Source organism: Adiantum capillus-veneris, chromosome 12, assembly GCF_014529385.1.
Source record: "Adiantum capillus-veneris isolate H3 chromosome 12, ASM1452938v2, whole genome shotgun sequence".
NCBI classification, from domain to species: domain Eukaryota; kingdom Viridiplantae; phylum Streptophyta; class Polypodiopsida; order Polypodiales; family Pteridaceae; genus Adiantum; species Adiantum capillus-veneris.
Genome location: NC_140942.1, coordinates 46,842,979 through 46,857,017, shown reverse-complemented (window position 1 = coordinate 46,857,017; position 14,039 = coordinate 46,842,979). Strand labels below are relative to the sequence as shown.

At 52.7% G+C, this 14,039-nt stretch overlaps 1 protein-coding gene across 3 annotated transcripts in view; it reads right to left on the bottom strand.

Annotated features, from left to right (window-relative positions):
* SEC8 (subunit of exocyst complex 8) overlaps positions 1–14,039 on the bottom strand; it is a 148,198-nt gene that overhangs the window by 28,063 nt on the left and 106,096 nt on the right. The window lies entirely within an intron of this gene.

The following is a 14,039-nucleotide window of genomic DNA, read 5'->3' as shown; positions in this document are numbered from 1 at the left end:
TCGGATCGTTCCTCACCAGGATTGGTTGCAGCTCATGCCTAACCAATATCATTACTCCAGAGTAATCATGCAAACCAGCCTACGCAATCCAATAACCCGCAAAATAAGAGCACTTGCCAGCAAAATCGTGTTGATTATGTTCTTGCAATACCACGATATCAGCTCTACATGTATTTACATAGTGCCAGGTTAAGCGCCATTTATCAAGGTTACATAACCTATGCACATTCTATGAGATGCATCTAATACGATCCTGCATAAGAGATCATATGTACAAAGGCAAGAGAAGAGGAGGAACTACGTAGACGTGCCCATGTGCACGTCTTCTTCCACCACATTTGCGCAAGAGACAACAGGTTGATTCAATGCAGAACAACATTAATCAACGTACGATTATCATTACATAGGAGTTGCTTAAATGATGCATTTTTGTTCGCATTTGCAGATGGAACATAATTACGAGAGGAGAGGGGTGTGCAAATCTTCAATGTCTTTTTGGGCGTCACCCAAGCACCAGAATCGCTAGACCCCACATATTTCCCCTTCACAGCATTACCATTACCCGGAGCTGCAGACTGTAAAGACTTGACTTTTCCTTTTTCCACATTAGGAGCTACATTAACAACCAAACTTCCATTTTGCTTGGACTCGCTGAGGGTTTTGCTTGAAGAAACAGGAGCAGCAGACGGAATTGCCGAAGGGGGTGGTTGGAGAACCGGTTCAAGACATTCAGATTGCATCTGCCCAAACTTACCACAACGGAAACATGAATTTGCAAACTTGCCCCATTTAAGTTTGAACGGGCGCTTGCCCACCCACGGATCCCCCAAATCAACCATGATGCCTTCAGGCGTAGGTCTGTCGGTGTTCCGTAAAATACAAAACCTCTTGGTATTTGCATCCAGCTTTGGAGGACAGATCACCTTCCCAAGTTGTGCAGCCAATAGTGGCAAAACATGTCTCCAAGTTCGGGGGAAATCTTAAATTTCCACCCACACAGGACATTTATGACAAATAAGACTTTGATAGTCCTCTTTCAAGGCCCATGGTAGGACATGGGTCATCTGTGTACCAAAAAACAACGGAGACATTTCCAATAACAGGTTTCTGGCTTCAATATCCGCCAAAAGGACTTCATAAAAGCCACGAGCACCAAAATAGACACCTCGAACAACCTGTCATTTCAGTAGAAAATCAACCCATTGTCCAACATCTTGCACAGTAGGCATTTTCCCCGGAAAAAACAAAATAACTGCATTCATTGCATATTGTGCAACCGGGTCCATGAGTTCCTGCACAAGAATACGAACTTCGAGAAGAGGCGGTTGTGCATTCCAAGCTTTCCGAGCCTCCTCAAAATCTTCATACAAACAGGCTTTGATCTCAGACGAGGCCTCCGAGAAGCTTCCCATGGCTTTCCGACGCTTAAACACACACAACGAGTCAAACATATAGCAAGAACGGATTAGAGCGCTCGCTACTGCCCCCCCCCCCCTTGCTGCCTCCCGTCCCCCGTCTACCCTTGCGCGCATCAGCCCAGCCCAGCCCGCGTGCATCAGCCCAGCCTACCCTTGCGCGCAGCAGCCCGTTGCCCTCACCTCGCGCTGCCCCCTTCTCGCGCTGCCATCCCCCCCCCCCCCCCCCCCCCCCCCCCCCCCCCCCCCGCTGCCCCTTGAATTCCCCCCCCCCCCCCCCCCCCCCCCCCCCCCCCCCCCCCCCCCCCCCGCGTCTTCGTCATTCCCGAAGGTTCCTGCACTTGGCTCTGCAACACTGCTTCTTCGGACAGTGCTCCGCGTGCTCGGTTGCAGAGTCTCTTCACCGTCCGCTTCTTCGCCACAGCAGTAGGCACTCATGGAGGCTCCAGCTCCGCCACAGAGGGACTCATCCAAAGCCCCCTCGCCCGACCCCGCTGAGCCCACCATTCGACTTGCTCTATCACCGACAGAGCAAGCGAGCCTAGCCGCTGAGGTTGAGCGTTTGCAGGCGACTTCGGTCATTTGCAAAATTCTCGGCACCCGTCCTAGCAGAGGAGAGCTGCGAGACCTTCTCCAGGCCCGCCTTCTCGCAGAGGTGGGCAAGATCTTGGATGTCCAGATTCTCGGACGAGGGTACTACCAGATCGAGTTCGAGACCTCCGAGATGGCTTCCAAGGTCATAGCTATGAGTCCACTGGCCATCCGAGAATCACGCGCCCACTTTCGACAGTGGCGACATCGTTTTGACCCAACTTCAGACGTGCTAGTAGAGGAGGCAGACATCCCCATCTCAGTCTGCTTTCCGGGTTTACGGAGGGAGTACCTACCACTTCTCTCTAGGATTGGCTCCGCCATCGGTGTTGGGGTTAAGGCCTATGTGCCTTGACCGGTCGCCCAGGTCATGGGCGCCGGCCCACGGTTACCCTATACTTATAGTGAGTATACTGTATAGGGGGAGCTGCCACCTCACAGTCTCCCCACCCACATCATTGTGTGTCTCCTTCTCTCTCTCTCTCTCTCTCTCTCTCTCTCTCTCTCTCTCTCTCACTCTCCGTCTGTGGTGCTCCACGATCCCCTTCAATTGGTATCAGAGCTATGGTGACAGCGGAGAGCACGACGGCTTTGAGAGCTTCGAGGCGATAGCTCGCTCTCTCGACGGTGGAGAGATTAAGAAAGCTTGGAAGCTTTGTGAGAATGCAATGGGAGCTTGTGAGCTCAGTTGAGAGTGATGTATGCTCTTGTGGAAGCTCAGAAAGGAGTGTGGAAGATTGCGTGTAAGTGAAGGTGCTGCCCTAAAACTGTGTGCGCAGCAGCACTGTTTTCAGATTCGTTTTTCTCCTTGTAGAATGCAGATATGAGAATTCTGTCCGCGATGCCCATTCGTTTCGACGTGGTCTACAACTTTGCAGAAGAAACTTTTTGCAAATTCCTCACCGTTTTGCTGATATTCAGCTCAGACTGACTGTATACAGAAATTCCAGATTTCTGTTGTCGCATTGTGTGCGAGTTTGATGCACTTTTGGAAGCACGGGAGATGCTTGAAGTTGAGTGCATAAATTCTGAGCTGAAGATGCAATTGCAGCTTGTGTTAAGCTTGTGGTTTGAGGGTTTTTTGGTAGACTTGGGCAACGAAGTACGGAGGCGTTTACACACCACCGAGGCCGTCTCTTGAGAGACGCAGTTTTTTGGAGCACACATGTGGAGCTTCTTTCACTGGTTTTCACAAGATACTTTGGCAGTGATTTTGTGCTTGGATTCATGGTCTTTGCGGATGGTTTGCATATGGTTATGGCGCATGGTTGATGCCCATTATACATGCATTTTGACGAGCACTTTCAAGTGCCGGTGAGCTCTCTTGAGAGCATTGTTTTCGCATTGATCAAGTTTCCGGATTGCAAATCTTTTGGCGTTTCCTTATGCGCGGTCACTCCGTTGATGTATGTTGAGTGTAGTTTGATGCGCATTGATTGCTCATTGTATTGAGCTTGCAGGACAATGGTTATTTTGTGTTGATAGCCATTGTGCGTCGAAACTCTGGCGAAATTTTCCCAGGAGTTTTATGCGTATCATTTATGCGATCTAGGTAGAGATTGCGGGTTTGCGTGCGGTGTTCTTTGCAGGTGGGAGATTTGTGCGTATGTATGCATCGATACCGCACAGTGTGGGCTTGGTGATTAGCTCACAGATTGCAGTGTGATACTAGAGCATGCGAGGCTTGTATTGACATTGCGGGAGCTCTATTTTGGAGTGTCTCACAAGTTTTACATTGTGTTTCTGGCCATATTTGTAGACAGTTTCCAGGTGTTGTTGGTGAGGTGGTTTTGCTTTCTAGTTTGCTACATTGTGCTCATGGCAGAGACAGGTGATCGATCAGATTATGATCTCTCCGAAATGTGCATGTTTGATGGGTCAGACTTTGCAGCATGGACAGAGTGTATGCTTGATGCATTGACACAGCGAGGGTTGCATCGACCATTGAGTGGTGATGCACGTAGACCTTCAAACATGTCTGACGATCAGTGGCAGGAGCTAGAGGAGATGGCACTATCTACGCTCTCTTTGCACCTTGCGGAATCTGTATATGCTCTTGTTATGTATGAGACTACTTCGAGAGCACTTTGGCGCAGATTACATGATATGTATGATAGATCTGAGTCATCACGGACTCGTGTGAGACATGTACATTCACGAGCACGCCGACATGTGACATGTTGGTATTGTGGTCATTCTGGACACGTTAGACGGTGCTGTTTTTGTCGTATGCGACATCGTAGGAGACATGGCAGTCTCAGAGATGTATGTAGTGATGCCATGGACTCAGTTGCTTTGACAGTTGAGGCACATGTAGTGTCGGAGTATACTAGTGACGGGGATGTCACTTTTACCTCGAGCTATGCACGAGATGCTATACATGTGGATAGTGCACTCCCTTCGCAGTGGTTGCTAGACGCAGATGCTATGTTTCATGTCACGCCGCATCGTGCATGGTTTTGTAGCTATTCTAGCGGGATGCTTGGTAGTGTACGTTAGACCGATGGATCGGTGCATGCGATAGCAGGTGCAGGAGATGTGAGACTGTCATTACCGAGTGGTGCATCTTACTTGTTACGACATGTGCGCTATGTACCAGATTTGACAGTGAGTTTGATCTCGATTGGTCAGCTTAGAGATTGTGGATGTCAGATTTCGCTACGAGAGCGAGATTTTGTGATGCATTTGGGTTCGCTAGTGATTGCGAGAGGTGCCAGGAGTGGTACAGGTTACCCATTGCATGTGGATCACGGGAGAGACGGTGTTGTCTCTGTGATCATGCAGCCAGGTAGAGAGCGAGAGAGCAGGCGAGTCTCTTTTGCTTATGGGTTGCAGGATGCTTTGCATGGAGTGCAAAGCAGTGACCTTGTTGTGCAGGTTGCGTCTACGGATGCACAGGTAGAGCGGGACAGCTCTAGTGAGTCACAACAGGATGAGTCATCAGAGGTGATGACAGAGATGACTCGCATGGATACTGAGATGTCGACTATTGTGGAGTCATTTCTTGATATGCTTATGCCAGAGCTTGATGCAGATTCAGGACATATGGATACTCTTGGTACACATGTGATATGTGGTGGGCACGAGGAGTCACTCCAGAGCTCGGAGTCAGAGTGCCATGGTCTCTATGATAGGGGACAGGATTGCCATGAGTTGAGTTCTGAGTTGGAGGTGGCAGAGGTTGCCAGGGTTGCATCAACGTTCGGTGTCCTCATGTACGAGATGCTGATCTCGAGGCCCGACATAGCAGCTGCAGTGGGAGCATTTGCAACAGGGTTGATTAGTTGTTCGATGACTGATCTCGGCATAGAGCATAGGGGAGGTTTGTAGGTATTGGACCGATACTTGCAGGAGTGCATGAGCTCTTGTAGACTCTTTGCAGAGCTTGGAGCTAGCTCTGCGTGGCTTCCGTAGCGGGATGTTTGTCTATCAGTAGAGCCGGATGCACTAGCTTATCGAGAGTCAGTGGGCATAGGTTGAGAGAATATCTCACCTTCTATTAGTTGTACACTAGTAGATCTTGCTTAAAGGCACATTGGCCTTTAAGTGGGAGGTTGTTGGGGTTAAGGCCTATGTGCCTTGACCGGTCGCCCAGGTCATAGGCGCCTGCCCACTGTTACCCTATACTTATAGTGAGTATACTGTATAGGGGGAGCTGCCACTTCACAGTCTCCCCACCCACATCGTTGTGTGTCTCCTTCTCTCTCTCTCTCTCTCTCTCTCTCTCTCTCTCTCTCTCTCTCTCCGTCTGTGGTGCTCCCCGATCCCCTACAATCGGGACTGTCCTGGAGTCACCTCGTACGACAGCATTAGTAGCTGCAAAGGCGGCTGGCATCCCCTCAGTTCGAGTTTTGGTCAGAGATACCCATACGCTCCCCAAGGTCATCCTTCTGCCTCGGGTGAGTGGGGGTTGGTTTAGACAGAGTGTGGAGTACTCGGGTCTCCCGAACTAGTGCTTCATTGCAGACAGATGGGCCACCTAGCGAAGGCCTGTCCACGGAGGAGGCCACGACCTGCACCTCAGCCCCAGCCTGCCAAGGCTGGGCCGCAGCCACAGCTAGCGGCACAGAGCACAGATTCAGAGCCACCCTCCGAGCTTGGGGCTCCAGCGAAGGAGGGGTGGCAGCAGGCCCGTGGCCGTCGACGCCAGGGGCCACAGCGACAGCCTGGCACTCACAGTGGCCCTCAGGTGCCTACTCAACAACAGTCGGTTCCCACGGGGAACCGCTTTGGTCCTCTTGAGTAGGAGGAGCCCCCTACGCCAACCTCCACCTCCACTTCACCCTCGCCAACCGCCCCCCCTTCAGAGTTCCCCTCCTCCTCGTCATCCTCCCCCCTGCCCTCTGCTCTCGTCCACTCCCCGCCTCGCCCCTCTCCCTCTGTCGCCCCACCCCGCTTTTCCTCCCCTCCGCTCCCCCCAACTCCTTCTCCCGCCCCTCCTGCTCCAGTTCCACAGTCGGCTCAGGAGACCGGTCCCTCGTCGGCGGCTAGGAGATCTCTTGGAAGCGCCTTTGCCACGAGTCGCCTAGTGAGAGAGGGTCAGCCCTTCTTGCGGCCCCCTCTGCAGATTCAGACATCTTCCCTTGCAGCTATCCCTCGTTGTCTAACGAGAATTGACCTCCGACGCCGCTGGGATTTCTTCAACTACGGGCTCACTCGCTTTCTCGGCAGCAGACCACGAGGCAGCCTGCTTCAGGGTCCATGCTTTGTTCCTCGCCGCTAGGGGGACAGAGGCCTTGGACTCAGCAGTTGGTTTCTCCTTCCCCCTCTGTGGTAGGACCGAGACAGAGTGGTCCCTCGACTCAGTGGTGGGATGGTTGCATACACAAGTTCTCGAGTTCTCTCACCACATGGGAGAACTTGGAGTTACAGATTTGCTGCAGACTTTGTGGCCACTGGCCAAGTTTGCGGTGACACCCCCAGACTCAGCAGGATGTAGGCACATTGTGGTGTACTTTTTTGCTGATACGCAATGTTTGCCTTGCTATGTATACATTCATGAGGACTCTTGGACAAAGGAGGTTGCTTTACGCACGGCTCGCTCTGCTTGGGCTTGGGCTAGGCACTCACTGCAGTCTTGCCTATCTAGAGGACGCTCGGATGCGGATTACTCCCCATCCAAGCCAGCCTTGAAGATAGCCTGTCTTGCTGCTGCGGTAGCATCTGTTCTCTCTCGCTCCCCATGAGGATCGTCTCGTGGAACGTGCAGGGACTAGGTGGGCCCCAGTTTCAGCGACAGCGGGGCCGATTGCGTCAGGAGCGTTAGCGTTGCCTTGTGGGAGGAGAGATTGATCTCCTTATGCTTCAGGAGCACCATCTGTCTGAGAGCCGCATTCGGCGATGTGTCAGATTCTGCGTGGACAATATGATACCTTTTGGTCAGCTGCTTTTGGACTTGGAGGCATCCAAGGTGGGGTATGTATGACTATTGCGGACTCATTGCAGCAGGCCATTATGGGCGGAGGGATTATTGTGCCAGTGGCCTTGTGGGCTTCCTGAATTTCTATGCTCCCAATGAGGCTAGTGCTCGTGCAGAGTTTTGGTCATAGATTGTTGAGTCTTTGCCACAAGCTGACCATTGGTGTGTAGGTGGGGACTCCAACATGTTGGAGGACCCTTCTGACAGGATTGGAGGCAGCCATGCTACTGTGCATGGAGTCGAGTTAGCAGCTTGGGAGAGGTTGTGTATGACTTTGAGGGTCTCGGATACATGGCACTCTGGCTTTGTGAGGCCTCCAGAGAGTCTTGCCTTCTCTAGATCCGACCGCAGAGTGGGAGGAGTGAATCTATCGCGGATAGATCGCTTCTACACTAGTGACCACTTCAGTGACTTGGGGGGATCAGTGGGCATCCTGGCAGGGACATCCTTCTCGGACCATGCACAAGTGATCCTCACAGTGGCAGACAAGCTCTTCTTCTCGATTTTGAGAAGGCATACGACCGACTTGACTGGGACTTTCTAGAGGGCACTCTACGCAGGATGGGCTTCTCAGATGCTTGGATCAGAGGGGTGTCAGCTTTGTACAGACAGGCTCACAGTCAGGTGCTTTTGGCAGGAGGTAGAGGTGGGCGCTTCATGCTCACACGATCGGTCAGACAGGGTTGTCCTCTTGCCCCCTTTCTCTTTCTATTCTATGCGGAGGCGATGAGCAGATTTTTGGTGTCACAGCAGGTTGGTGTGAGGGGCTTAGCACTCCCTAGCTTCTGGACGCTGAGTTTGCCGACGACTCAGCCTTGTACTTAGAGGGCCAGGAGGCCAATCTACATAGATGTGAGCAGGCTTTAGAGACCTTCTGCTATGCATCGGGCGCACTGATCAACTGGAGAAAGACAATGGCTTTCTCGGTTGGCAGTGCCCCTGTGCCAGATTGGATGCTAGGAGAGGGTTTCAAGTGGATTCCCCAAGGGACTACAGTTCGGTACTTGGGTTGTCAGGTTGGTTTGGACTTGTCCCCCGAGCAGCAGATTGCTCCTCTTCTTCTGTCCATCAGGAGAAAGCTGTTACATTGGAGCTCAACACGACTTTCGCAGGCTGGTAGAGTAGTAGTTGCCAACCAGGTGTTGTTGGCGACTATGTGGTACATCACTTCCTGCTGGATCTTCTCGAGTTCTTGTATCAGCCAGGTAGAGAGGCTAATCAGGAACTTCCTTTGGTCAGGTCGTGACACTCAGATTGCCCGAGCCAAGGTGGCTTGGTCGGTCATCACACTTCCTTGTTCTCAGGGAGGGCTTGGGATCATTGCTTCAGCACAGTAGAGCAAAGCCCTTCTTGGGAAGTTCGTCGTCAGAGGACTTCTTCCAGGCGAGGAGCCCTGGAAGGAGTTCTTGCTGCAGAGGCTTCGTGCCAGGGTGCCTCAGTCAAGAGGCCCTTGGCAACCTTTGACCAGATGGATCTTTACAGAGTTGCGCCGAGTTGGTTTGAGCAGGAGACTGGAGGACCGCTTCGCTATGAGTTTGCTTCGATCTTGGGAGCTCTTACGGCGTGGCCTAGAGCAGAGACAGCCGACGTGCACGGAGGAGCGCCTACGGTAGCCCCTTGTTTGGAACCCCATGGTTAGCTTTCATAGAGGCCAGTTGGTTGGGAGTCGGCCTCATGTTTCTTGGGGTCCCATGGCAGCAGGTCCAGCGCGCTCTCTAGGTGACTGGCTAGAGTTCACACGTTTGTCAGAGGAGGTGCAGGGTGTCCAGCTACAGGGCATGAGAGGGGTGCAGAGCATGTGTCAGGACATCTCAGAGTCAGTTCCAGCTGAGTGGCTCACGCCTCTCGAGCCAGTAGCACCCCGGTGGATGGGAGCCTTCACACGACTGGAGGTTCTCATTTTAGTCAGGGCCTGCTCAGAGACTGTCCCAACCCTGTTCTTCGAGCTTCAGGGTGGGGGACGATTACAGCGAGTTGCAGTAGAGGCCCCGCAGGTAGCAGAGTGCTGTTTCCAGAGGATCCTAGTTGTGGGCATCTGTGGGAGGACTTGCGTCATAGACCCTGACCCAGTAGCTCTTGAGACTGGACACTGGAGGCTATGGGCTTGGGAGTGTTGTCCATTGGCACGAGTACAGTGGGATCCTGGTGAGTGGCTATGGAGGGACCCCTTCTCTTTTGCAGACCGCCCAGGAGTCCCCTTCTTTCAGTACACTGTTCGGCTTGGACGTCATATACTTGCAGCACAGAGAGAGGCCCGCCCCACTGCAGCACGTCATTGGCAGGAGGAGGGCCTCACAGTCGAGTTCTTGGCAACCTTTTGGCAGAGGCTGTGGGACTCCAGACAGCCGAGGCGCGTCACTTTGTTTTGGTGGCTGGTTGCACACAGAGCCACAGCAGTAGGGAGCTGGCTTGTGCATAGTGGTCTCTCGGCTGCATGTGCAGCCTGTGACCAGTTGGTGGAGAGTCAGCGTCATTGTCTTTTGGACTGTCCCTCGGCCCAGCAGGTGTGGCTACGAGTTCTTCGGCTGATGCCTGCCCTCTCCACGGCTCGTCAGTACACTTGGGGGGCAGCGGCTTGGTCCACCCTCACGGGCCCGGCACTTCAATTTGAGCTATCTTCCACCAGCAGGATGATAGTGATGCAGGGGGGGTGACCTACACTCCACAGGAGTGGTGCAGTGAGAGAGAGGAGTGTTGGGAGCTCATCAGTGGCCTGACCCTTTGGTTCATCTGGCAGGCCTGCTGTTTCCGCATCTTTGAGGCTCGCCCTGTGCCACCAGCAGAGACTGTTCGTGACTTTTGGCTAGAGCTGATCCATACTCTCAGAGGACAGCTTGAGGGACTACAGGGTAGCTCCGACCGCATGCGGGAGCGCCGCGAGGCTTTCCTTCGACTCTGGCGCCCTGGGCCTTTCTACACCATAGTCCAGGGGGTGCTCAGATGGCACTACTGTCCACCTGTGTGGCTCTTCCCTCCTCCCATCTCTTGATTTAGCCTCATTGTATATATGCTGTTTTTTCATTGGGAGAGTCTCCCCATAATGCTTGTTGTAGCCCTCTCTTGCAGAGGTGGATGTAGCCCTATGGGCAGTTTTCATTAACTAATAGAAGGATCTTTTTCTTGGAAAAAAAAGAACATATAGCAAGAACACCGTACTGAAGTAGCGAGCGCCTAAAAAATAAGCAGATTTATTTTTATATACTTTTCTGTTTTATCAAAATTCTCTGTACAAAACCAGCAACAACTGTAAAAAGGCTGTCCCTGCTCCAGCAGACTGCGTACATAAACCAAACACACAACTTCGACTGCTACACCACTAAGACACTTTTGTACACAGAGCTCCTGCTACACGCAGAAGTGTACTGGTTGATTGCAGAGATATCTGCCACATTGAAGCTGGCAGTCAAAAAACGAACGCCCTGCAGCAAATTCCACTGGCAAGCTCTGGAACAGGACTCTGCGCTATCTAAATCCCTGCAACAGAAGCGCAACATTCAGACAGGCAGCGGGCAGCGAACCTGTAGGTCACGCAGGAGAACCGTAGTGGGCACCACATGCAGAGGCTGAAGAGGTTGCTTCTCAGCGACAGGAGGCTCTGCAACAGAGCTCGCTGGCGACGGAGATCACGCGCACAGGTTCAGGCTCTTACAATTACAAGAGGTTCACACACACACACACACACACACTCTCTCACACACACACACATATTCACTCATTGCCTCTTTCAGACCGTCTCAGTCGCCCCCTCCCCCCCCCCCCCCCTAACCCCTCCAAGGTTCCTGCAGGTTGAGGGTTTCTCTTCGTCTTCGGGTACTTGCCGCGACATCGTTTCCCCTTCTTGGGCCGCAGTAGCAGACACAGATGGAGGCTCAAGCTCCGCCACGGAGGGATTCTGATGAAGTACCCTCGCCCGACCCTGCTGAGCCCACCATTCGACTTGCTCTCACACCGACAGAGCAAGCGAGCCTAGCCGCAGAGGTGAAACGACTTCAGGTGACTTCCGTCATCTGCAAGATTCTCGGCACCAAACCCAGCAGAGGAGAGCTACGTGATCTTCTCTTGGCCCGCCTTCTCGCAGAGGTGGGCAAGATCTTGGATGTTCAATTCCTTGGATGCGGCTACTATCAGATAGAGTTTGAGACCTCTAAGATGGCATCCAAGGTCATCGCGATGAGCCACTTGACCATCCGAGCAGTTGGAGCCCACTTTCGACAGTGGAGACATGGTTTTGACCCAGCTTCAGATGCTCTGGTAGAGGAGGCAGACCTTCCAATCTCCGTCTACTTTCCTGGTTTGAGGAGGGAGTATCTACCACTTTTGTCCAGGATAGGCTCAGAGATTAGGACTGTCCTGGAGACACCTCGCACGACAACCTCAGTAGCTGCCAAGGTGGCCGGCATTCCCTCAGTACGTGTTCTGGTTAGGGACACCCACACTCTCCCAAAGTTCATCCTACTTCCTCGAGTGAGTGGGGGTTGGTTCTGACAAAGCATGGAGTACTTGGGCACAGTTTGTATATATGCACAGAAGCATTCCAAGCTTCCTCTTTCCTGCTCTGTTTTCCTGCAGATCCACTCCTTGCTTGCTTCCTCAAGAATCTCCAAGATCTCCCACATGTTCGAAAGGGGCTGCACGCGTTGAGAAGCCCAATTATCATCGACCTCGCCCAATCTCCTTTGATCCGTGCCAGATCCGCCGCCAAATCAGCCCGATCTGGTCCCGTGAAGCACCGAGCTCTAATTGATCTCCGTCGTCGCTGTCGAGAGATCGCCGCCACCGTTGAACCAAAGCTCTGATACCACTTGTGAGTGCACGGATGCGTGTGTGCCTGCTCGGTGCGGTGTGTGCAGGGAAGGGGAGGAGCCAAGGCTCAGTGGATCACTATGCAAGTTCAGGGTTGTCTCGTGGGCTTCCTGAACATCTACGCCCGTGGCGAGCGCACGTGCAGAGTTTTGGTCTTAGATTGTTGAGTCTCTGCCGCAGCAAAGCAATGGTGCATTGGGGGTGACTTCAACATGTTGGAGGACCCCTCTGACAGGATTGGTGGTAGCCATATTACTGTGCATGGAGTTGAGTTGGCAGCTTGGGAGAGTTTCATATGACTTTGCAGGTTTCAGATGTGTGGCAGCATTCTAGCTTTGTGAGGCCCCCAGACAGCTTGCCCTTCTCTCGTTCGGACCACAGAGTGGGAGGCGTGAATTTATCTCAGATAGATTGCTTCTACACTAGTGACCACTTCTGTGACTTGGGTGGGACAATTGGCATTCTAGCAGGGACTTTCTTTTCGGACCATGCACCGGTGATCCTCACAGTGACGGATAGGCAGAGGAAGGGGAGCACGATGCTACACATCCCTGAGAGGGTCTTGCTGGACTCTGCGCTCAGAGAGCGAGTGGAGGCTCTTTGGACAGAGAGCTTAGACATGCAGGATTCTCCTGCTGACAGAGTGTCCCCACGACTTCCTTAGCTTAGTTGATTCTTTCTTCAGGAGTCTTCGGTTCGCCTGACTACAGCGAGAGAGGAGGAACAACGTCTCCGACAGGGCGTTGCTTCCTTGTAGAGGATGCAGGAGCAGCATCCAAACAATCCTTGGTTGGAGGAGCAGTTACAGCAGACTCGCCAGGAGCTTGTCAGCACAGAGGAGAGGCGCCATTAGTTTGCTTTCCATCGACAGGCATCTCAGTGGACCCAAGTGGGTGACAAAGTGACATGCGCTATCTTTGAGGCAGTGGGACCCCGGCATATGCATGCCAAGGTCAACCAGTTGAGGAGGCCCGATGGGTCAGTTGCTTTAGAGACATAGGACATGCGTGCAATTGATACTGACTTCTACTGTGATCTACTGTCTGCAGACTCGCAGAGCCTTAGTCAGAGCGTCAGGGGACTGCAGTTCGGTACTTGGGCTGTCAGGTTGGTTTGGACTTGTCTCCCGAGCAACAGATTTTTCTCCTCCTCCTATCCATCAGGAGAAAGTTGTTACATTGGAGCTCAGCACGACTTTCTCTCGCAGGCAGAGTTGTGGCCAACCAGGTGCTGTTGGCTACTACGTGGTACATCACTTCTTGTTGGATCTTTTCAAGTTCTTGTATCAGCCAGGTAGAGAGGCTGATCAGGAACTTCCTTTGGTCAGGGCGTGACACTCAGATAGCCCGGGCCAAAGTGGCATGGCAAGTCATTATTCTTCCTTGTTCTCAGGGAGGATTGGGGATCATAGACCCAGCTGGCACAGCAAAGCAGAGCCCTTCTGGGGAAGTTTATCGTCAGAGGACTTCTTCAAGGAGAGGAGCCCTAGAAGGAGTTCTTGCTTCACCAGCTTAATGCTAGGGTGCCTCAGGCTGGAGGACCCTCGACTAGATGGATTTCATAGAGATGCGCAGAGTTGGCTTGAGCAGGAGACTATAGGACCGCTTCGCTATGAGTCTGCTTCGATCTTGGGAGCAACTGCAGAGAGGCCTAGAGCAACGTCAGCCTACTTGCATGGAGGAGCGCCTTAGACAACCCCTTGTTTGGAACCCCAAGGTTAGCACTCAGAGAGGCCACTTGGTTGGTAGTATGGCAGAGGGTCCAGCACGCACTTTAGGTGACTGGCTACAATTTTCACGCTTGTCAGAGGA